This window comes from Podarcis filfolensis (genome assembly GCF_964270895.1).
Source record: "Podarcis filfolensis genome assembly, chromosome: 9".
NCBI lineage: Eukaryota > Metazoa > Chordata > Lepidosauria > Squamata > Lacertidae > Podarcis > Podarcis filfolensis.
This window is the reverse complement of record NC_139610.1, coordinates 13,119,234-13,142,550: the sequence shown is the minus strand read 5'-3', so window position 1 is coordinate 13,142,550 and position 23,317 is coordinate 13,119,234. Positions and strand designations below refer to the sequence as shown.

At 42.6% G+C, this 23,317-nt stretch overlaps 1 long non-coding RNA gene across 1 annotated transcript in view; it reads right to left on the bottom strand.

Moving 5' to 3' along the window:
- Positions 1–9,112: 9,112 nt before the first annotated feature.
- The window catches only part of LOC310770344, a 42,416-nt gene continuing 28,211 nt past the window's right edge, over positions 9,113–23,317 (bottom strand). Inside the window, exons 2-4 of the long non-coding RNA XR_014552092.1 lie at positions 13,365–13,490; positions 12,849–13,102; positions 9,113–9,493 (exon numbers count right to left, since the gene is read on the bottom strand). This is a non-coding gene — a long non-coding RNA (uncharacterized lncRNA). The remainder of the gene's footprint in view (positions 9,494–12,848; positions 13,103–13,364; positions 13,491–23,317) is intronic.

Here is a 23,317-nt window from a genome sequence, read left to right as displayed (position 1 = left end):
TCTCAAAAAATACATACGAGGGGAATGAAGAGGAAAAGTAATGAGGGATATTATTATATATATATATATATATATATATATATATATATATATATAGTGATATAACATTTTTAAATAATAAATGTTCTGAAAGTTAGTTATTTCACAGTCTTTGTACTGCTTAGCAATAGTTTATATATATATATATTTATTTACCAGTGAGATGATATGAACCTTATTGCTGGTGAATCAGGCAGCTATTGGCAGAGCTATCCAACTTTAAGCTGTTGGACAGCTCAACAATTTCAACAGGACCCATTTGCCAGACAAATCCTAGAAGTGGATAGTTGGAAGGGACCACAAGAGTCATCTAGTCCAACCCCCGGAAATGCAGGAATCTTTAGCATGTGACTCGAACCCACAACCTTGAGATTAAGAGGCTGATGCTCTACTCACTGAGCTACCCAGGATGAATCCCACCCTTACACCAAGGAGCAAAGAACAGTGCTATTTCACTCTTTTGACAACAGCAACCCTGCAGAGTAAGTAGGCTGACTTGTCCATGGCTGCTTGGTGAGTTTCGTGGCCAAATAGGGACCATTGGGTCCATATGACTCAGTATTACCTACACTGACTGCCAGTGACGCTCCGGGATTTCAGACAGGAAACATTCCCAGTCCTGTAGATTGAGCCTGGAACCTTCTACCAATCCTTCCCATAAACAGAAAGGTGTCTGATAACAAGACTGACCAAAGGTCCAGCAATCCAGGTAAGGTTAGACGACTGCTTCAGATGGCAGGATCCACAGGGCCACAGGTCTCAATGCAGATCTCTAGCTCAGCATTGTCTAGACCAGTGCTTCCCAAGCTCTTTTTGGACTACAACTCCCATCATCCCTAGCTAGCAGGACCACTGGTCAGAAGTGATGGGAAATGTAGTCCTAAAACAGTTAGAGACCCAGGATTGGGAAACCTTCATGAAGAGTGACTGTTTCAGACAGGAGTACAGTGGTACCTCAGGTTACATACGCTTCAGGTTACAGACGCTTCAGGTTACAGACTCTGCTAACCCAGAAATAGTACCTCGGGTTAAGAACTTTGCTTCAGGATGAGAACAGAAATCGGGCGGTGGCGGCACAGCAGCAGCAGGAGGCCCCATTAGCTAAAGTGGTACCTCAGGTTAAGAACAGTTTCAGGTTAAAAACTGACCTCCAGAATGAATTAAGTTCTTAACCCAAGGTACCACTGTATTTGAACATGGATCTGTTGGAACCAGGTAAAACACACCAACCCCATTATTGCACCAAATTTATTATTATTATTTTAGAAAGGAAATTATCGGGCAGGGCAGAGCTAGTCCTGCCATTAGGCAGAATGAGATGGCCACCTCAGCTGGAAGATGTGAAGAGGGCCAGCACTTTGTGGAAGGTGGAAACACAAAGCTGAGTGTGCCATGAAGCCTTTCTGGCCCATTTAATTGAGCCTGCTGCTTTCAAGTGCAAAGGAGGACATAGCCATCCATCAGTTTAGAAGTAAAATTCATTTACTTTCCTTAAGTATCTGGGTTGGCTACTGTGAGGATGCTGGACTAGATCGGCCACTGGTCTGATCTAGCATGTTTTTCTTATGCTTTTTCTTATGCTATCAATCCAGTTGGTTTCTTTACATGGAATTGGGAGGGACAGCCATCTTGTCCTTTGTCTCAGGTAGCAAAATGTATTGGGCCAGCCTTGGGAAATAGCTAAATACATAAATGAACTAGGACAAAATTAAACAACACTGTAGACCAAATGTGGTGTGGAGACAGGCCAAAGTTGTGCCATTATGCAGCTCATTGAAGCGGTCAAAGCACTTTGAATGCATTATTCTTATATCACATTCATCATGACAACATTGCAAGGCTTATTATATTGTAAATGAAGGTGTCAAAGCTGAGATATAGCTGAGTCAGAATGAGGACTTCCCAGCTCTTGCCCAAAGCATATGATCATGATGGTAGCAGCTACTCTGAACTATTTCACATTTTATGCAGAGGCGCACACAGGCTTGGCATTATGCAGAGGCAAATGCAGATGTTCACTCAAGAGAGAGTTGCATCTAAAGTTCTGCATAATACATATTTGGAAACATGTCACATCCACATTTTAAAAGTTAAGGTCTATCTATCATCTGTCTATCTGTCTTTCTGTCTATCTATCATCTGTCTGTCTATCTGTCTATCCTTGCTTGCACTCCAAGGACAAATATTATTATTATTTTGCTTTACTTCAGCCAATTAGTTATTGGTTTGTCTGTTTTTTCACTCTGTAACTAGCTGACCTGCTGATATTTATATATTTCTAGCATCATTAGGGACTGGAAATTAGCAGAGGCATAGTTTGCCAGCCATTGTGTACTCCGTACTCGGGATTTGTCAATTCATTATTTCTCATTTGCCTTGATTCAATCATTTCCTTCTGAATTACCTATTTTGCTTACACACACTTCAGCGCTCAAAGTCAGAAGTGGAGGGATGGCAGCTGCATCATTATAAACAAGCAAAGATGGATCTAGAGTGGGAAAAAGCCTTCTGAGCAAAAAATATAGGCTAGAAATTAGCTTTTCTTTATCTGCTACAGGTACATTTGAATCTGACACAAAGCAAAGTACAAGAGCAGAATGACCTTTGCCTTCATAGTCAATAACAACAACAACAACAACAACAACAACAACAACAACAACAACAACAATAATAATAATAATAATAGAATACGTTGAAATTGAAAAGCGCCGTATCGTGCAATTGGAAAGAGTAGGATTTAACTGAAACAGCAGCGTCAACTTGTATTCGGAGGCACTCACTACACTACAGAACAGGAAACACACCTACCTGACAAGAGTTATAATTTATTCCTTAAATTATAGTAGAAGCAGTCATATGAAATTGTGAACCAGTCACGTAACCGAGCAGCCAATTGAAGTCATTATGTCTTAGGGATGGTTTTCCCATTATTGTGGGTTCATACACACAGAGGGAGACTAAACTTACCGGTATATAGTAAGTAACTACCTGGGCAGTTCAGAAGATAAAAATAAAATAAAATAAAAATAACTGAGCTTTAATAAGGTTAGCATGTACTGTTTGCGCAACAGCAGATGCCCGTGTTTCCAATCAGAAGCAGCTGGTTTGCTGTTGCATACCCACTGCCTGCCTCTAATTGAAGTTAAACATAGAGCCTGAAGATGGCTTTTCTTGTTACTTGAACTTCCAAAATATCACCTTCTGTATTCTGAATGCAAGCAACATGTCCTAAATTTTGTTTACTGTACCTGTATAACCCAATAACTTCAGAGACAGGGCTGTAAAAACCAAAGCTTTAATGTGACCTTTAATCTCTCTGACTTTGCAAAAGAACATTATCCTTTTTTAATGAAACATGGGAGTGACTCTACATGACTTCTGCCTTCCCCCACTTACTGAACCATAGTGAGCATTATGACCTATATTTACAAGCCATAAAGCAGCATATTTTTAAATAACCTTTCCTATCAACCATCACTCACAAACGGAACAAACCAGTATATATAATTCTCCATCCATTTCATGTACTGGAATGTATGGATGAAGTTATCCTGAGGACAACATAACTCATAGTATGAAAAGGTTTGGGCGATTTGAGCACATGTGAAAGGTTTATTAATATGACTTCATAAATGTATTGAAAAGTAGATCTGCAGTTCTTCCCTTTGCAATGTGTTTATTTACGAGCTCAGAGACCAAGATCTTCTTGGCCTTGAATTCTCTGGGTACTGCAAAAGTAATTAAGAGACAAACCAGTTTCACTGAAGGGACAGCTGCTATCGATTTATTTATTCACTTTTAATTTGATTCGGTTGGCTGGGTAGCATTAATATACTATATTGCTGAACTGCCTTAAAATTTTACGTCCGGAATCTCTTCCCTTCTCTGTAATATGTGTATGAATCACAGCCTTTAGGGTGAGACTATGCTATTCATACACTCTCTAATAAGAGGCATCAATAGATTGGTGGCCTAAGTGGCAATACCATATAGAACCACATCTCCTGTAGGCTTTGACTTGTGTCTTTGGAGAAGGTGATGGGGGCATTTCAAACATTCAACTCTGAATGCTGTATTTCTGTTCCTAAAGAGGAGACACTTTCGGATCCTTTGCAGATGGTTGGGAGAAGGAATCCTGTGGCTTAAAGTGCCCTGGGGACTTACGTTGCCTTTATAATATTTATTTTCTTTAGAAATAGTAGCCCTGATAATGATAATAATAATAATAATAATAATAATAATAATAATAATAATAATAATAATGGGACGCAGGTGGCGCTGTGGTCTAAACCACTGAGCCTCTTGGGCTTGCCGATCAGAAGGTTGGTGGTTCGAATCCCCATTATGGGGTGAGCTCCCATTGTTCTGTCCCAGCTCCTGCCAACCTAGCAGTTTGAAAGCATGCCAGTGCAAGTAGATAAATAGATACCACTGCAGCGGGAAGGTAAATGCTGTTTCTGTGCTCTCTGGTTTCTGTCATGGTGTTCCGCTGTGCCAGAAGTGGCTTAATCATGCTGGCCACATGACCCGGAAGGCTGTCTGTGGACAAACGCCAGCTCCCTCGGCCTGAAAGTGAGATGAGCTCCACAATCCCATAGTCTCCTTTGACTGGACTTAACTGTCCAGGGATCCTTCACCTTTATCTTACAATCATTTAGTGAGAAATGAGCCTTCTCATGCCTTGCATTTTATAATTTATACCCTGCACATCTGGCTCGGTTTCCCCAGCCACTCTGGGCGTCTTACAGCAGATCTAAAAACATAATAACTTCTGGGTCAGTGCCATCGATGAATGGCGGAGTTCCTCTGACCGGAGGAACGGGCTCCGTGGAAATTGGGTCTTCCCGCCACGGCGAAGGCGGGGACCCGCTAGAAATCTCAGGCGGAGGAGCCTGGGAACGTGGGGTTCAGCAGAGCACAAAGAGCGCCTCCCCTACTCGCAGGGAAACCCCCTCTTTGGGGCTCCGGAGTGAAGTGGGGTGAGCAGTGCGGTGCAGCGAACCGATTGCTACTTTCACAGAGGGAAGCCGCACAGCCATCGCCGGAGAGCGCTGACTTTTTCCTGATGACAATTGGACTCTAAACAAAGTACCCGTGAGTAAAAATGGAAAATTGGATTAAGAAATTTGTGAATTAGGCTCTGAAGCGGGAAGGTTTAAACAGGAAGTCCGCCTTCCGCTTTTTGTAAACAGACTGAAGCAAAAACCTAGCAATCTAATAGCCTGGAAAGTTGTCTTAAAGATTGAAATTTCCTGCATCTACTACCAATAAAACCCCCTTGGAAGCAGGAGAAAAGGGGGGGGGGATTTGACTGTTTAAGCCTGCAGGAGAGAGAGTAAAGGAATATAAGTTTCCATCGTCCCAAACCTGGGAACGGGGTGTCAGGACAGAAATCGTTGGAGACGTCCATTGATTAAAAGTGGAGCACTTTGACAGATAGTTAAAAAAAAGAGAAACAAACTAACTTCAACGCTGCTTTCTGCATTTTTGCATTTTAAAGAAACAAAGTATTTCAAAATTGAAAGTAATTTTCCTTTGTTGGATACGTTTTTAAAGATGGATACAAATAGAAATTGTGTCCCCTAGAGGGAGCCTGTCAGTTTGCTGTTGCAGTTTACTTGGAGACTTCACAGCTGCGAGATTGAGATCGTGGGACCAGTCGTTTGACCTTGAAGAGAAATGTGCTGGGAGGAAGTTTTGGTGTCTGCCCTTGGCAGGACAAATGCATTGCTGGAGCAGTTGCATGAGAAGATGAACTTGATGAATGAAAAGTTGGACTTGATGACTGCTGTAGCCAGTGAATATGATTTAACAGGAAACAAGGATAAAGAAACTATACAGAGACCAATTCAGGAAACTGGTTTGACAGGGCAAGTCCAAGGGCAGATGAAGACGGAAGAGGTTGCGACTGCACCCCAAGCAACACAAATGGTGAGACCTAAAGTCCTGCAGGAGAAAAAACTGCTGCTTTGGAAGATTGAATTTGGAGTGTGGCTGGAAGCGTCTGGAGTCAAGGAAGCTCTTAATTCTGGTGGGACTATGAAACAGGTGGACAATTATCTTTTGGATAACCACTTTTTGGATTATAATGACGATGACGGGGAGTGGGACTGCAGGGAATGGGCTAGTTTGATGAAGGAAAATGGAGATTATTACTGGCTGGAATTCCCCGGAGACCCACTCCCCAAGGAGAAAGGAAAGAAACTGCGAAAGAAACCAACAAAAGACAAAGAAGATCGTAAGCACAAACAAGAACAAGAAATTCTGCAGAAGGGGCATAGAAGAGACTTAAGGGCCTCGGATATAAGATCACCAGATTGATGGACTGGATGCAATGGATAGAAAGGACTGACACAACCCGAGACCAGGAAGAAGGGACGTTGGATAAAAACTAGAGAAAAAGAAAAAGTCTATAAAAAGAAAAACTTATTTCTATTTCTATTTTTCTATTCTATTTCTATTTTTGGAATTAGTGTAACACTAATGAAATATTAGGGATTATGCTGAAATGGAACCATTTGGCTTTAGTAAAAAGGATTTAAAGAGTTATGTAGAAATATGGCTTAAAATTCGAATTTCAAGATTCTTAAGACAAGATAAGGTTAAAGAAATTAATGTAAATTGAACAATAGAACATAGCAAAAGATGGGAAGGATATGTTGAGTTAATAAATAAGATAGACTGTTAAGATAAATTATTTAAACAAAAATTGAGAAATATGGGAAGAATTTGCTGAAACAATGAACTAAGCTAGAATACAAAAAGGGAGGTGTGAGGAGGTCCAAGAAACAAGCAAATGAAAAGATGCAATATGGGATTTGTATTTTTTTTCTTGTTTTTTCCCTTTGTATTTTCTTTTTGATATATTTTTCTGTTGTATTTTTCTGTTCTTTTTTTATACCTATGTATTTTTGAAATTTTGAATAAATATCATTTAAAAAAAACATAATAAAAACATCAAGCATTAGAAATCTATTCAGGCATTATTACCTTATGCCTGAAAAAATCACACAACGGCATCACAGAGACCCACTGGTCCTGGCCCTGAATCCCCACTGGTCCCACCTCTTCCAGTAGTTGGAGAGAGAGAAAATTAACCACGGAGGGCCACCCTATGGATTGGTGCCACAAACTGGACAGACAGAGGGGATGCATGCTATAGTCTGGCAAGGCTGTGTGGGCTCAGCTATGCTTTGGGCTTAGTCCCACACCCACTAAGCTGTTTCCATACTGCCATTACTGGGACTCACATGTGGTGAAAGTGCTGTTATGCTCTTGAGGACTTTATTGAGAAGAGCTACTTCCCATAGAGAGGGACACGGGTGGCGCTGTGGGTTAAACCACAGAGCCTAGGACTTGCTGATCAGAAGGTCGGTGGTTCGAATCCCCGTGACGGAGTGAGCTCCCGTTGCTCAGTCCCTGCTCCTGCCAACCTAGCAGTTCAAAAGGACGTCAAAGTAGATGAATAGGTACCACTCCGGCAGGAAGGTAAATGACATTTCCGTGTGCTGCTCTGGTTCAGAAGCGGCTTAGTCATGCTGGCCACATGACCCGGAAGCTGTACACTGGCTCCCTTGGCCAATAAAGCGAGTTGAGCGCCACAACCCCAGAGTCAGCCAAGACTGGACCTAATGGTCAGGGGCCCCTATGCCTTTACCTTACTTCCCACAGGTATCTTGTTGACCCACTGGTGAGAAGTGGATGTTGGACTAGATAGGCCTTTCGTCTGGTCCAGCAGGACTCTTTTTATGTCACCATGTTCAGTGCTGACTGCTCCCTTTCTTAGTAGACTGGAGATAAAAGAAACATCAACCCAAGCTGCATATGTTGTGGATTGGTCCACAGATGTGCTGGTAAAAACAACTGAACTGAATGAACATTATTTTTTGTATACTGGGTCTCAGAAGCTTCCAGCTTGTTCAAAAGTAACCCCCACCTCCCGGACTTTCTCTATGGTCTGTGCAAACTCTAATGGGATTAAAGGACTTCATGAGTGCGACACATTGTGCAAGACTGGTAGACTAAAGAGAAAAGTGTTTTTCTATTTGATGTCTTGAAAGAGCACATCTCTCAAAGAGGGAGGGAGGCTTCTAATACTAGTGATCTGACCCCTTTCATGTTTTCCGAAAACTAAAGGCAAGCTCCCCTTTCATCGACCAGAGAAGGGGTGGAGAAGCTATTCATATTTTAAATATTTAAAGGAGCTCTTTTCAACCTGAACAGTTTCTTTGTGAAAGGAATCCTTAAGGGTAAATGAAGACCTACATGGATATTTACCTGCTTCTGCATTTTACATAATAAGTGTCATGAGCAATATGGGTATTTTTGGCAGCATTGCTGCTGTGTACTTTAAAAGACCCCATTCCTATGAAATTGAGCGTGCTCGCCCCATAGTGGTCACATACTAACCCATCTTTGATTATAAGAACTAATTCAAGTGTTTAGAAATAACATATGGTACAGTCAAAATGAGACCATATCATCTCCAAATGCACTTGCGTGTTCAGACCCAGAGACCTCCCCCGTAAATAAACACACATCTGATTCAAATTTTAGTTTTGGTTTTTGGCAGAATTTAGGCCACAACTTTATCGATTACAGAAAAGTGAGTGGTTGCATAGGCTCGGGTTCGACTAGCTCCCTGCACCCTTGCAGATGGCGCTGACCCAGAGCTCTATCATAGGTCAGTCAAGGGTGAACACCTGAGGTAGGTGGAAAGCCCGAGAACAGACTATGTCCACTCCCCAGATGCTCCCATGGACTCAGGTATGGGCATAACCCCCGCTTGGGGGTTGACCAAACCAAGTTGAGTCCCTGGATTCCTTTAACAGAATACCCTTCACATAGGGATGACGAGACCGCTCTCCTATCCCTATCACCTGAACCAGAGCCTATCCGCAACCTTACATGTTGTGACGATTTGCTACACTGCAGGCGAAACCCAAATGGCAACAGCCAATCAGCCAAGTGGGGAAATTCCTGCCGTGCCCCTGTCCCAATGACAGACGACACACGATGGCATAGCAAGGTCAATTGCACAATGCCCTAAATATAGGGAGAGGTGGGTGGGTGTTCCGATGCAAGAGCCAAAAGAGGAAGCTCTGGGTCATGTGCATAGGCATATATAGGTCCCTCGGCCCGTTTAGACAGCTCCCCATTGGCCAAATGAAACCCAGCAATGAGGGGCCTATCAATCAAGTGTTGTGGCTGTCCAATATACCCACCCACAACCAGAAGGTCAGTCTCCAGGTCTCACCGCAGCACGTGCCCTCTTTGAGGTCGGACATACTTTATCTATAGAGCTGCACGCAAAATGGAAATTGGTCCATTAAGCCAAATGGTTTTGTACCTCACCAAGCTTAGTCTGCCCTCACACATTTTCTAACCACCTGTTATCTTACAGGTGACCAGTGGGTGACATTTTTTGCTAGCTCCCTCCTCCTCAGTTTTGTTCCTGCAAGGAAGAGTAGGATTAGAATTAGTGGGCTCTGCCTGTCATTGGCTCATGCTTCTCCTATTGTTGGCTTCTCTGCTTTCCACCCTGTAAGTCCCAGTTGACACCAACCATCACTGCAAAAGGCCTACTTGTGGGCAGAATGGTTACGGACATCATTCCATCAGATTTTCCCCATAGGAAGGATGTGTGAGACTGTAGTCAAACATGCATGAGTGCTAGTTAGTGCATGAAGGGGTTAAGAAAATAGAACTGGATTCCTAGACTCAGCTAGGTGACGTCCCCCTCTTCTCCAATAAGGGAGGAAGTGAAACCTTCTCTTCCTGTTCCCCCTCTTTCTCACTGACATGGAATTGAGTTTGCCTATGCCTGTTCTGTATTTTCTATCCAAGAACATTCTGCCTGTGTTCTCCTTGCTGCTGCTTGGAGAAATGCATGAATCTGACCTTTGGAGATTTTGCAAGTAAAGTATTTAAAGTTACTTAACAATGTGTGATCTGTTCATTGCCAGAGGGGTAGAAAGAGAGGGGTGCTGTTTGCAAGCAAGCTAAATGGGACATGAAAAGGTTTAACAGCCTATATTCCCGCATTATACTGCTGCCTGTTTTTTGTGAGTTTTAGCTCTGCCACTGGGGGCCCTCTCCTGCTGGGGAGTGAGTTTCGCCTGTGTTTTGAATCCAGGCACCCAGCCAATTCTTTTGTTATTTACCCACGCATGTGGATCACAGGACCATATATTTTCCTCCCACAGAGGAGCCATTGTTCACAGGAGCAGAGCTCACTATTAATTAGTGCAAGGACCTGCACAATAAACCTTCCTCTCCCTCTCCTTCCCTGGAACAGATTTTTGGTAGGTGCAGAGAAAGGGACATTAGAAGTCCTTAACTGGATACGACCCTTAGTTTTTCATTTATTTAAAATGAAAATGCTCACATTTGTTTTTGCTGACTTGAGCTCCTTTCAATCTCTTTGCTCTGCTGTGGCAGCATACCTGATTTGCCAGCCACTGTTTTCTGTTCCCAGAATATGCCAGACCTTACAACATTCTGTGGCATTCTAGGAATGGGCAATGGCGGTTGCCACAAAAAAGTGCCATATCCCACAGAAATGCTCCAGAACCATGTGATAGGCAGTTCTGAAAAAATAAAATGACACCTGCTGGGCGACATCTGCCCCCACATTAGCTACTGCCATGGGAGAAAGATAACCATCCCCACCCCTGAGTGGGATGATTAAATTCTTACAGATGGCATTTGTTTGGTACTGAATGAACGTTGAACCAAATGGACCTCATTTGGTTCAGTGTTTCATTCATTAGAAAATCAGTGCATGCCCCTATATAAAACGACTCTCATGTGAGCCCAGTATATAATTGACCCGTGCAATGCAATCTGGCTAAAAGCAATTCTTCATTCAGAGTCAGTGAAGATTATGTTATTTTATATATACATATTTTATTTTATTTTTTAAAAAAGCAAGTTCACAGAAAATGACTCTGCGATGTAAAGAGAAAAGAAATCTCTGTCGTTGCAGGCTTGGAGCAATGACTTTATGGTAGGGAAAGAGGCAATATAATGGCAGTGTTGCTCTGTGACCATTTTTACAAGGCAAGCAAATGCAAAATGATATCAGGGCAATGCAGGGGACATTGTAAAAACAGAATGCAGAAACCAGAAAAGCGAATCTGTTATAGAAATAACAAAATTGATTCTCACACTAAACAGTATATTGCTTTCATATGTCATACTTTCCGTCCTTCTGGCTTAGATGGAGCCAGACATGTTAAAGTCTCTCTCTTTTTATATTGTTGCTTGAATTGCCTCGCTCAAGGACAGGTAGTTACAATGCCCATGCACAGCGGTAAGCTGGCATTTAGAACCGTGTGATATATTTGCCAGTTTTGCTCACTTCAAATTCAATGCATTTGTGAAATAACTAACAATGCAGCGGCTACATTAGCAGCAGATTTCTCCCCCTCCGAAGCAGGCATATTTTCTTTCATCAGATAAAACCCTGTTTTTATGCTCCCTACGAGAGAATACATTCCCAGGTTTGCACAAAAACACACACAAAACACACACACCATCTAAGCTGCAGAAAGCCAAGCATGGCAATTCAGAATGAAGTTAGTTGCACTGAATTAAGGTTGTGGCATTCAAACCGCATTTGAATGAGGGCACATTATGCAAAGCGTTTGCTAATTATGCAAATCAAGTCAAACTCTTTTCCTATTCCAAATTACCTCGTCCCAATGCTGCAAACAGGTAATTGGGGGTAGGGGCTAACATGAAATGTGCTGTTCAACCTCAGGGCAACATTGCCTTCTGAGCATGTGCCTTTGCACATGCACCCAGGCACCTCTCTCTATCCTCTACCTACGCAAACACAAGGCAATATTAAAATTCGAGGGAACACTCCAGTCTGGCACTCAAGGAGGATGTGAAGAAAGGTTGGTGAGAAGTGTAGAGTGCGCCAGAGCAAACAAGGGGTGTAATCTGGGGAGAATCTCAAGGGTGTGATAGTGGCAGAGACTGGTTGGATGAGGAAGAGTGGTGGGGGCAGCCCACCCAAGAGCACCACAGGGAGGTCACAGAAGACGATAACTTAGAGTCATGCGGAAAAGACAACAACAACAACAACAACAACAACAATAATAATAATAATAATAATAATAATAATAATAATAATAATTATACCCTTCCTGGCCAGGGCCGGGCTCAGGGCAGCTAACACCAAATATAAATTACAATAAAATGTAATAGGGAATGAATGAATGAATGAATGAGTGAGTGAGTGAGTGAATAAATAAATAAATAAATAGTTAAAATACGGCTTGAAATACAGCATAAAATGCAGCCTCATTTTAGGAAAGGTAAAGGTAAAGGGACCCCTGACCATTAGGTCCAGTTGTGACCGACTCTGGGGTTGCGGCACTCATCTTGCTTTATTGGCCGAGGGAGCCGGCGTACAGCTTCCGGGTCATGTGCCCAGTATGACTAAGCCGCCTCTGGTGAACCAGAGCAGCGCACGGAAACGCTGTTTACCTTCCTGCCAGAGCAGTACCTATTTATCTACTTGCATTTTGACGTGCTTTCGAACTGCTAGGTTGGCAGGAGCAGGACCGAGCAACAGGAGCTCACCCCGTCACGGGGATTTGAACCTTCTGATCGGCAAGTCCTAGGCTCTGTGGTTTAACCCACAGCGCCACCCACGTCCCTTAACCATTCCTACTCACCTGCTAATTGAAACCCACCCCCCAACCCTCTCAATAACCCTTCTGAGATATCCCAAGGTTCTCTCAAAAATAGCTTGAAAACGGTAAGATTAAATTGGTCAGGAATTGTTCTACAGATACCTTGTATTTTGGGTAGATGTATTTCCCCGAATGCAAACATTTTCCAATTTTGAGTCAGGTTTAATCATCAAGATTAAATGCCAGCATCTTTTCGGTGAGATCTCCCCATCTGCGGAATGGATGGCTTTGACCTTTCTTGCTTCCATCCATTTTGCTCGATCACCATCTCTTCTCCTTGCATGTTCATCTTAAGCCCGGACTATAAATTATGTATAGCGTATGGCATTATGAGATTTGACCGTTCTGTGATGGACCTTAGGGAAGAAACATACAGCCTTTTATACACTAAATAGACTGACAAGAGCTAGAAGCTATGAGAGCACCGCTTAACTCAAAATGATAGAGAATAGCAGTAAAACACCAGTAGGGATCAAAAGGCAAGATGCATCTCCAGGCCCAGGACTTTGATTCCCAGTATACTGAGCTCCAGATCAATAAATCAAAAGTTAAATGTTATGAACTGGCATTACAAGGATGGCAGCGGTTAGAGTGAGAGTAAAGATTGAGGTGACTTACCTTTAAACCCCACTGCAGCTGGCAAAGTTTTCACTACAGCATTCTTCTCCGTAGGAATGCTGTACTATACATCCCCCAGTCATTTCAAAGCTGACTTCTTTTGACTTGTCACAACTGTAGCAATTTCTGGGGGAGAAAGAGAGAAGTGTGTGCTGTGCTAGTAATCCTACAATAGCCCTGGAAGTAGATTGGTATAATTACCCCCACGTTTGAGGGGCAGGCTGGTTTCAGACAGAGAACCAGCAGCTCACTCTGCAAGTTAACAGCTAAATTGAATTAATTTTATAATGAAATGATTTTAGAATGCTGTATTATTTTATTGTTGTTAGCTGCCCTGAACCCAGCTTCGGCTGGGGAGGGCGGGATATAAATAAAAATTATTATTATTATTATTATTATTATTTATTTATTAAGTTGAGTTTAGAAGACAGGAGTGCCTGGCACGCTCTGGTCCATGGGGTCACGAAGAGTCGGACACGACTAAATGACTAAACAACAACAACAACAAGTTGAATTTATATCAGAACCACTGTCTTTATGATAGGAGTTGCTAATCTTTTTTAGGGGGAACCAGCGAGACATTTGAATTTTGAGAAAATGCCACAGGCACCAGTTACAAAATGGCTGGCGTGGGAGGGGCATGGCATAAGGCTGCCACATCCAAAATAACAAAAAAAAAAGTGACAGGACCACAAAATGGTGCAGGCATGCCCCGAGTTGGGGGCAGGGAGGCACCTGCATAAGCCACCACCATGGTCACTGTTATGTACTGAAGTTCTCACCCTGGGCCAGCAGGGGGATACTGTAGATAGTTTTCACTCAGGTCCGCATATGCAAATAAGGAATTGAAAGTGATGTTCAGTGATTGGATAGTTACAGAAAGTTGTTACTGTTGCTTTGTAGTTGAGCTCTATATAAGCAGGTTGGCTGAACCATTCAGTTCAGTTCTGTTCTGTTCTGGCCTGTGAATAAACAAGAGCTGTCTGAAGAATCGCTGTGTCGTCTGATATGTTCACCCACAACTTAACAGTCACAATGAGAAATCCTCTTTGTACATCTCTTCTGATCAGAGGGGTGGGGTGCGGGTGGCGCTGTGGTCTAAACCGCCGAGCCTCTTGGGCTTGCCGATCAGAAGGTTGGCAGTTTGAATCCCCCCAACGGGGTGAGGTCCCTTTGCTCTGTCCCAGCTCCTGCCAACCTAGCAGTTCGAAAGCATGCCAGTGCAAGTAGATAAATAGGTACCATTGCGGTGGGAAGGTAAATGGCATCTCTGTGTGCTCTGGTTTCCATCACGGTGTTCCGTTGTGCCAGAAGCAGTTTAGTCATGCTGACCACATGACCCGGAAAGCTGTCTGTGGACAAACGCCGGCTCCCTTGGCCTGAAAGCGAGATGAGCGCTGCAACCCCATAGTTACCTTTGACTGGTAACTTTCCCTCCTTTACCTTATCTTGTTCAGAACAGAGAGGAGAGCAGGCTTCCAGTCCCAGCACTGAATGAAATCTGGGTAAAGGGGGAAGGTTTGTTCAATGTAGGGGAGAATTGAACAGAAGCAGCAAACCATCTCTTGTGCATTGTGGTGTTTTGAGGTGATGTTTATGAAGACCCTTCATAAAGGACAGCAGTAACTACAGTGGTGCATGTGGGCACCATATTGGTGCTGTATGGGAATCAAAGCAGCTTTTCGTATGCGCTACTCCAACCTTTCCAACCACAGTTTGCCGCTGTTTCGAAATCTAGGAAATCGGTTAGCACTCACTATTGTTTGCCCAGAAACTTGTATTGAAAACCAAGATCAAACCATAATTTCCAATCCTGATTTCTGGGCAAACTATGGTCGGTAAGCTATGATTTGATGCTTAATGCAACCAGTGCTTTTTTTCTTTAAAAAAATGTTTGGGGGTACTCTCATTCCGTATGAGACTCAGGAAACACCGTGACAGGGAAGGAGGCCACCATCAGGAGTAGCAATGGAACTGACGATTCACCGTGCTAGAGAAGAAACAAAAAAAAATATTATTTTTAGTTTCTTCTCCAGTTAGATTCACAAAATGTATAGGGGCATGCATACCCCCAGGGAAAAAAAGCACTGAATGCAACCAAGAACAGAAAGCAGCTTTCTGCTGCTCATACACATACCACTAAACATTGGTTTAGCGTTACATCTGTTTTTGGTGCGAAACTTTGTTTTAGTGGTGCATCCCCTAAGTTATAGAAAAGATGCGCCCTTTCCCAGGTTCAAGCGATTTTTTGTAGTTTTTGTTTCAAAGCCATTTTCTACTCTGCAGTAAAATTTCAAATGTTGCTACCTCATACATTTATTTCCATTAGCTTCTTCTTATTATCATAATTAGTGGTACATAAACTTTGGCTTATATTCTGTATGTATGAAGTGCAATGCATATATCCAATAAGAAACCTGCAATTAATCCAGAGAGAGCTCTCCATTATCATTTTTACCCGGTGCCATGACAAGAAATGCAGAAAGTTAACATTCTTTCCGTCCCCTGAAATGCAGTCATGCAACCCGCCTTGAAGCCAGCCATGTGTGCAATCCTGAGGGCAGAGCACATTGTCCCAGCTATTGTAAAATGTACCATTTGGATTGAATTTTAATAAGACATTCAATATATTCCAGGTATGCGGCAGTGTGTGGGAGAGCTATGATTACTGTGAGAATGTCAACTTCAGCTCCCTCTCCCTCTCCCTTCTCTCCTTAGGACTGAAAGAAAAAGTTCTTCGTTGACATAGCAGTGGAATACATTTTTTTTTGTCTTAAAACAATTTCTTTGGCTTGAATAGTTTTATCTGAAATTTAACACATACACCCCCCCTCTATATGTGTGTATTCTGATCTTGAAGGCATGCATTCAAATACAAATCCACATATACATAAAAATGGATCGCTAAGTAGTACCAAATATACTCTTACAAGTCAGATCAGAGTAAAAACAGGCTATAATATGCACTGGGAATCTTTTTCAAAAAGCATAGTGTATGGCACATTGAAGATTGCATGGTGATGTTGGGATTCTCCCATTTCTTCAAAGAATGAAGGCCTTGTTTGGGCTATTGGGGAAGGTACCACAAACAAATGAAATCACAGGCAGGATTTGAGATAGGAGTAGTGGAAGAAAAATGATAAAGTAACTGTATTAGAGGGATTTGTGTAATGGGCGAGAGATTGATATATAATGCAGTAAGGTAAAGGTAAAGGGACCCCTGACCATTAGGTCCAGTCATGGCCGACTCTCGGGTTGCGGCGCTCATCTCGCTTTATTGGTCGAGGGCGCCGGTGTACAGCTTCCGGGTCATGTGGCCAGCATGACTAAGCCATTTCTGGCGAACCAGAGCAGCGCACGGAAACGCTGTTTACCTTCCCGCCGGAGCGATACCTATTTATTTACTTGCACTTTGATGTGCTTTCGAACTACTAGGTTGGCAGGAGCAGGGACCGAACAACGGGAGCTCACCCCGTCGCGGGGATTCGAACTGCCGACCTTCTGATCAGCAAGCCCTAGGCTCTGTGGTTTAACCCACAGCACCACCCACATAGAAAGGGTTTAAACAAAAAGATTGTGGAAGTAGGGGTGGCAAGGCAATACGCTATTTAATGTAACTATTTAATTTGAAGTCAGTTAGTAGAAAAAAGGAAATCCAATGAAAATTATATTGTGGGTGTGGAGGATTATGACTTTTGTTTACCTTAGCATATTGTAGCCAGAGCTCCCATGACCATAAACACAGAATTTGAACTTCTGGTTCATATGGGTAACTAATAAACTGTGGCCAAGTGCAATGTATATCGGTGACAATATAATCATTATCAACATACAATCCTGCAGAAACTGAGATACACAAAGATGTTTAACTCTTTGATGCAGTACTTTTGATTTTAGCTTTGGCTATGCTCCACTGTTCTGTTTCCAGATGTAGTGACTTAGATCCCCGTGGAAGCTCACGAGCAAGAATCATTCTTTTTTTCGATCCTAAGGTAGGATACTGAGATATATATATACTTTTTATCTCTTATCACAGATGTCCTGTGTAGCTATTGTTACTAATGGACTGGTCCTCCATACATTTGTCCATAAGAACATAAAAAGATGCTATGCTGGCATTTCATCTTATGCTGAATCTTCAATGTTTTCTGCTTTTTATTCCTCGTCTGTTTTATCATTCAATTCTTGAGTGCTTTCGGATATAAATAGCTGCCGTTTTCATTTTATAGATGCATACACACACACTTACAAAAGTTACTGAACTCTAGCCTATCCTTATTTTATAAAGGAGCCATGATATAGTCAGAGTGAATAAAAATAAAAAAATTAGATTTAAAGTGGAAGCCGTATTTCTTCTTTTGAATTACCATCTGCTGTGAATGTCAAATGTTGTCAGGAGCTGCAGTGATCTTCATAGCAATGTATTATTTTGAATGCCTATACATTCTTACGCATGCCTGGTCAATCCTATTCAAAGTCCCATTGAGTACAATTGATCTTGTTTCTAGGTAAGTGGATACAGATGGCAACCTAAGTTTCTGTTTGCATCGGCTACTATTAAAAGCAGACCTATGAAATAGAGGGAGAGAGAGAGAGAGAGAGAGAGAGAGAGAGAGAGAGAGAGAGAGAGAGACGTAAAGAAATGAGAATTCTATGACATCTTAACATCACCTGTGCCATGTTCACTAAATATGTAGCAAACTACCACCCTTGGTTGAGAATTTAGCACTTACTTTTAGATTATTGTCAAAGTTCATGGTGGTTTGTTTGTTTTTTTAATACATAGTTGTTTTATTTTCTCTCAAATTGTCACCACGCATCATTGCTATCAAAGTTGATCTAGAGCAGATTATGAGGCCAATATGGAGATTCCTGCTCATGCTTTTAAAAAAAGCTTTTATAAAGCCTCTTCAAATTCATAAAATTATCAAAGGTTAGATTTAAAAATCCAATGGAATGCATCACTCATGCTTGTTCTTTTCACATGGAAAGAACAAGGAAGAAATAAGCCAGCTGCAACAGGTCAGAAAATGCCATATGAAAGTGCAAATGAGCGTTGGGGTGGATTGAAGCACATATGAACATCCCTCGTCCGATTGCACAAAGGTTATCTTGATGGCTCATGAAGTTAGAATGCATTGTCAAGAGCAAAGCTATGGCAAAGCTAATGGGAATTTTTTTACTAAGGTGGCAGTCTGTGACATCACAGTAAGTTGTGTATGCGAAAGTATTTCAAAACTCAATTAAACTGAAATAACTTTTGTACGAGTGACTCTCTCTTTCTCTCTCTTTTAAAAAAACTTCCATTCTTGCCTGGTAATCAAAATTTATACCCTTGAGTTATGCAGCATATAATGTCAAATCTAAAACAAATCTGAGCAGCTCCTTTTGCAACATGGTGCTTTTCTTCCTGTCAGCACAAGAGAGGCAGAAAGCAAGAATCATCAGTGCCGCTGTCTGTTAAAGGTCAAAATACATTTCATTTGATACACTAGTTTGAGGGGGGGGGGAGATCCAGGCTTGTTTATAAACACATATTCTTCAAATCATTTGTTCCTCCCACCCCATTGTTTCTATTATTTTGTACATACATTTGATTGAGCTTTTTAAAAACAAAACAAAACCAACCACCATATTTCTCATGCAATTCAAATTATGGGTTTGTATTTCTGAATATTGTAAGTGCTAATATGTATCTCTGATGCAGCCATATATTTATTATATGGTAATGACTGCAAATGATTTTAAGTGCACAAAATTTCCAAAATCTGTCCTGCGTGTAAATTAGGGTGCCATTCTGTGCATATTTACTTGGGATTAGGTATGCACAGAATAACATCCTAAATTTTGAAAAGTGCATAATCTGCATGCATATTGAGGTTCTGACCTGCTAATAAGTTTCAGAGCTGAGGATCAAATGAGTTCGTATAGGAATTTGCAAGGATTCAGCAGGGGACAGCATGATGGAGCTGACTTGGTTTTCCAATCCCTGAGTGGCTGCTGTATACTAAAAGGGAGGTGGGCAAGGTGGCAGAGAGCTTAAGGTAAAGGTAAAGGGACCGCTGACCATTAGGTCCAGTCGTGACCGACTCTGGGGTTGCGGCACTCATCTCGCTTTATTGGCCGAGGGAGCCGGTGTACAGCTTCCGGGTCATGTGGCTAGCATGACCAAGCTGCTTCTGGCGAACCAGAGCGGCACACAGAAATGCTGTTTACCTTCCCGCCGGAGTGGTACCTATTTATCTATTTGCACTTTGACGTGCTTTCGAACTGCTAGGTTGGCAGGAGCAGGGACCGAACAACGGGAGCTCACCCCGTCCCGGGGATTCGAACTGATGACCTTCTGATCGGCAAGCCCTAGGCTCTGTGGTTTAACCCACAGCGCCACCCGCGTCCCTGGCAGAGAGCTTGGGATGGTGCAAATGCACTGATACTGCCAATCTGGTACACCTGCTGGTGTGGTTTCACCACACAGGCCTCCTCATAAGCAACAGTGACTCAGCTTCCTCATGGGCGGGTTGACTCTGACAGAAGGTGTGGATCAGGTCAGTTTTCATCAGAATTCAAAAAGATTCAGTTCCTCAAGTGCAGATCAAGGGTTGGAATGTGCATGGTGGTTTCCACAAAGGATGACCTAGAAGTAACTACCTTGGGCTTCCTTTTTGGAAAGGAAAAGAAAGAAAGAAAGAAAGAAAGAAAGAAAGAAAGAGAAAGAAAGAAAGAAAGAAAGAAAGAAAGAAAGAAAGAAAGAAAGAAAGAAAGAAAGAAAATAGAAAAGGAAAGAAAACTGAAAGAGCCTTCCTCCATTCTTCTAACTCCAGTTTTATGATAAATCAAAGAAAGTTCTAGGCAATGAAATGAGACAGAATAGATTTTATGGGGGTTTTTTTCCTCCCACACTTTTTGCTCTGAAGCAGGTAGTGGTGAGTAAAATATACTGAACAGTTTGAAACCAGGAACAATAACGTGAACTGTTTTCTGAGTTCATCGGTGTCTCAGCCCATTAAACTGGAAGTGTCTGTGCTGTCAACTGAGGTGTGAACAGAGCGATAATTATACTAATTGTGCTGGCTGGGAAAACAGAGCACAAGGGGAGAGACAGAATGATTTGCTTGTACATGGCAGATGAGAGGCTCCGTTGCACATCAGCTTCCTGGGATCTAAGATGCCTTCCTCCGCTCAGAACCAAAGGAAGGTGAAGGCAGAGGGACAGAAAAACAAAGTGGGACGAAAAGAAGCCATATGGCAGGTCACCAGCAGGGCTTGCATCAGCTCTGAAGCTGGGGTCTAATTTGGTGAGCTAATGGAGGCTGTGCAGCCTCAGCAGGGCCAGTACATCTGTGAGGTAAAGTGAGGCAGTTGCCTCAGGCGGCAAATGCTGAGAGGTGAAAAGTGGCTAGAAATATGTGGTTTGTCCTGCAGTTCCTAACCTAGCTTGCTGCCCAAGGCTGTGGTGGGAGACTTAGTTCCATCACCAGCACTGAAGTAAGAGTCAATTACCAGTCTAGTCAGATTTTCTGCACAGAATGGGAATGCACCATCTTGTCTCAGGCAGCAAATTGGCTTGGGCCATTCCTGACCGGAGTCCTCAAAACTCTTCTACCAGGTTCCCTGAGGTTTAGATCTGTGTGAGGAGGAGCTAAGTGATGGCTCCAGGAAGATTTGGGAGTAGAACCAGGTGAGAGAGGTGAAGCCTAGCTCAGGGGATGGCTTTAACAGAAGATTAGGCAGGCTCATGGATGAGTAAACCATCAATGACTGCACGTCAAAATGGCAATGTTCTGCCTCCACTGATGGAGACAATACACCTCTCATTTGTTGGTTTCTGTGTGTTGCCACTGTGCAGTGCTTTGGAGTCACAAGACTCTGTTTTGCATTCCAGAGATTCCAGACTGTTGGAAGTCTCACGGGAGATGGGAGACAGATGTGGTGTTTACTGGTTTACTGTTCCTTTGTTCCGGTTGTTCTCTGTCTTTCACAGAGAGAGGATGTTTTCTTTTCTGTCTGCGTAGTTAGAAATAAAGCTCATAAATCTTGTCACTTCTGCTGCTTTGAAACTCTGCTGAATGGGAACGTGCTTGGAGCCTTATCAGAGGCTCAGGTCGTTAATTATCGTCGGAGGAGAGAATGAAGGCTCGACCGGAGGAGTCGCTCGGTAGAGTGGAGATTCTGACATCATTGCCAGTGGCTTGGAATCCCAAGTGGGAAGAGCATGATTGCACTCAGGTTGGATCAGGTTAGCCAAATTAATTTGTATGATGTTGGCGGGTTCTTGTTGCTGTCTTGTTGATAAAGGGTAACCATACCGGGGTGCAAGCGTCTTCTTCTATTTGACCCCATGTCAGTTTCAGTTTGTTGGTTAGTTTTTCTAATAAGGCTGTTTCCCATATTATTTGATATCATTGGCCCATGCTTTCTCCTGACAGGTCTCTCCAGTGTCTGACTATGATGCTTCTGGCTGCTGAGAGTAGGTGGGTTATGAGCTCGTTGTGATGTGAGTGGGCATTATTGTCCTGGAAGATGTTCAGTAGGTCCTGTTCTGGGGTGACTTCTAATACTTGCTTAGTTATTTTGCATATTTCTTGTATGATTGATGTCCAGAAGAGTTGGATGTTAGGACATTCCCACCACATGTGGAGGTATGTGCCTGTGGAGGTGCATCCTCTCCAGCATTTTGGTGAGGCTCCTAGGAATATTAGCATTAGTTTCCGTGGTGTCCGGTACCACCTATAAGTGAGTTTCAGAGTGAGTTCTTTTCTTTTCACTGATATGGAATTAAAGGGAGGTTTAGACCACATTCTAGTCCATTGGATGGGTTTAATCTCATAGTCTATTGTTTTTTTGTTTACGTCTAGGGGGTTTGTGGAATTTTGGAGTAGTATTTCGTATACAGGCCATAGCTGACTGGTTTGCCATTGTGTGGACAGGACATTTGACTAGATTGGCCTTTGGTCTGATGCAGAGGGCTTTTTTGATGTTCTTATGATGGCACCGGGTAGGTTGAGGGACACAGCTTGGCTGTGTGGAGCTTGGGTGGAGCCAGATAAATGACAGGGTGCCCAGAGTGGCTGGGGAGACCCAGTCAGATGGGTGGGATATAAATAAATAAATAAATAAATAAATAAATAAATAAATAAATAAATTATTATTAGCAAAAGCTCTAAAGCCAAGGCCCCCCTCTCCCCCCCAAAAAATACTCTGATCATTTGCTTTCTTTGATGATCCAAAACAAAATGATCAAATTTCATTTTATCTATGGGGAACATATTAAATGCCAACAACTGTCTCAAGAGATGGATTAGAAAGAAACCAAAAAATCTGGGAAGCACACCCTTGCCCCCCGAATTTATTTCTAATAAGGCTTATGCAGAAGAGGCTATGCTGGCATCGTCAGCCAAGCAAATCAACCTTATTTCCATTTTCAGTGGAAGGGTTTTGGTGATGGTAGGGAAATCAAATGAGATCAAACTCCAGAAGGGCTCTTGAACCAGGCTGCTTCTTATTATGTCTGTCCAACTTCATAAAAAAAGTGTTTCTGTTAATTATTATGAGGATCAGCCAGAGTTTGGTAATATAACTGTATTGAGAGCTCTGGGTTCAGCATTCCCCCCATCTCCTTCTACTTCCTCTGGCCCCATCCAAGAGCAATCTAGCACCCTTTGGCTGTTGCTGCCCCTCAATATGAAAGCGACTCTAATAACACATTGATTCCTGATGAGAGAAGGATATACTTCTGCAGATTTTTCTTGTGGGGAGGGAAGGGTGACTGATAGAAACCAATGTAGTGCTGGTCCCGAGGGTTAACCGTGCGGTGAGGTCCGAGTCCAGTCCGAGGTCGAGGGTGTGGTATGGAGGCTGTCCGTCAAAGCTGAAGCAGGGTCCAAGGCAGGGAGTCGGGTGAAGTCAGGAACTCTGGCAGAAGAGCAGGACAGGGTGCAGGCAGGAACAGGCTA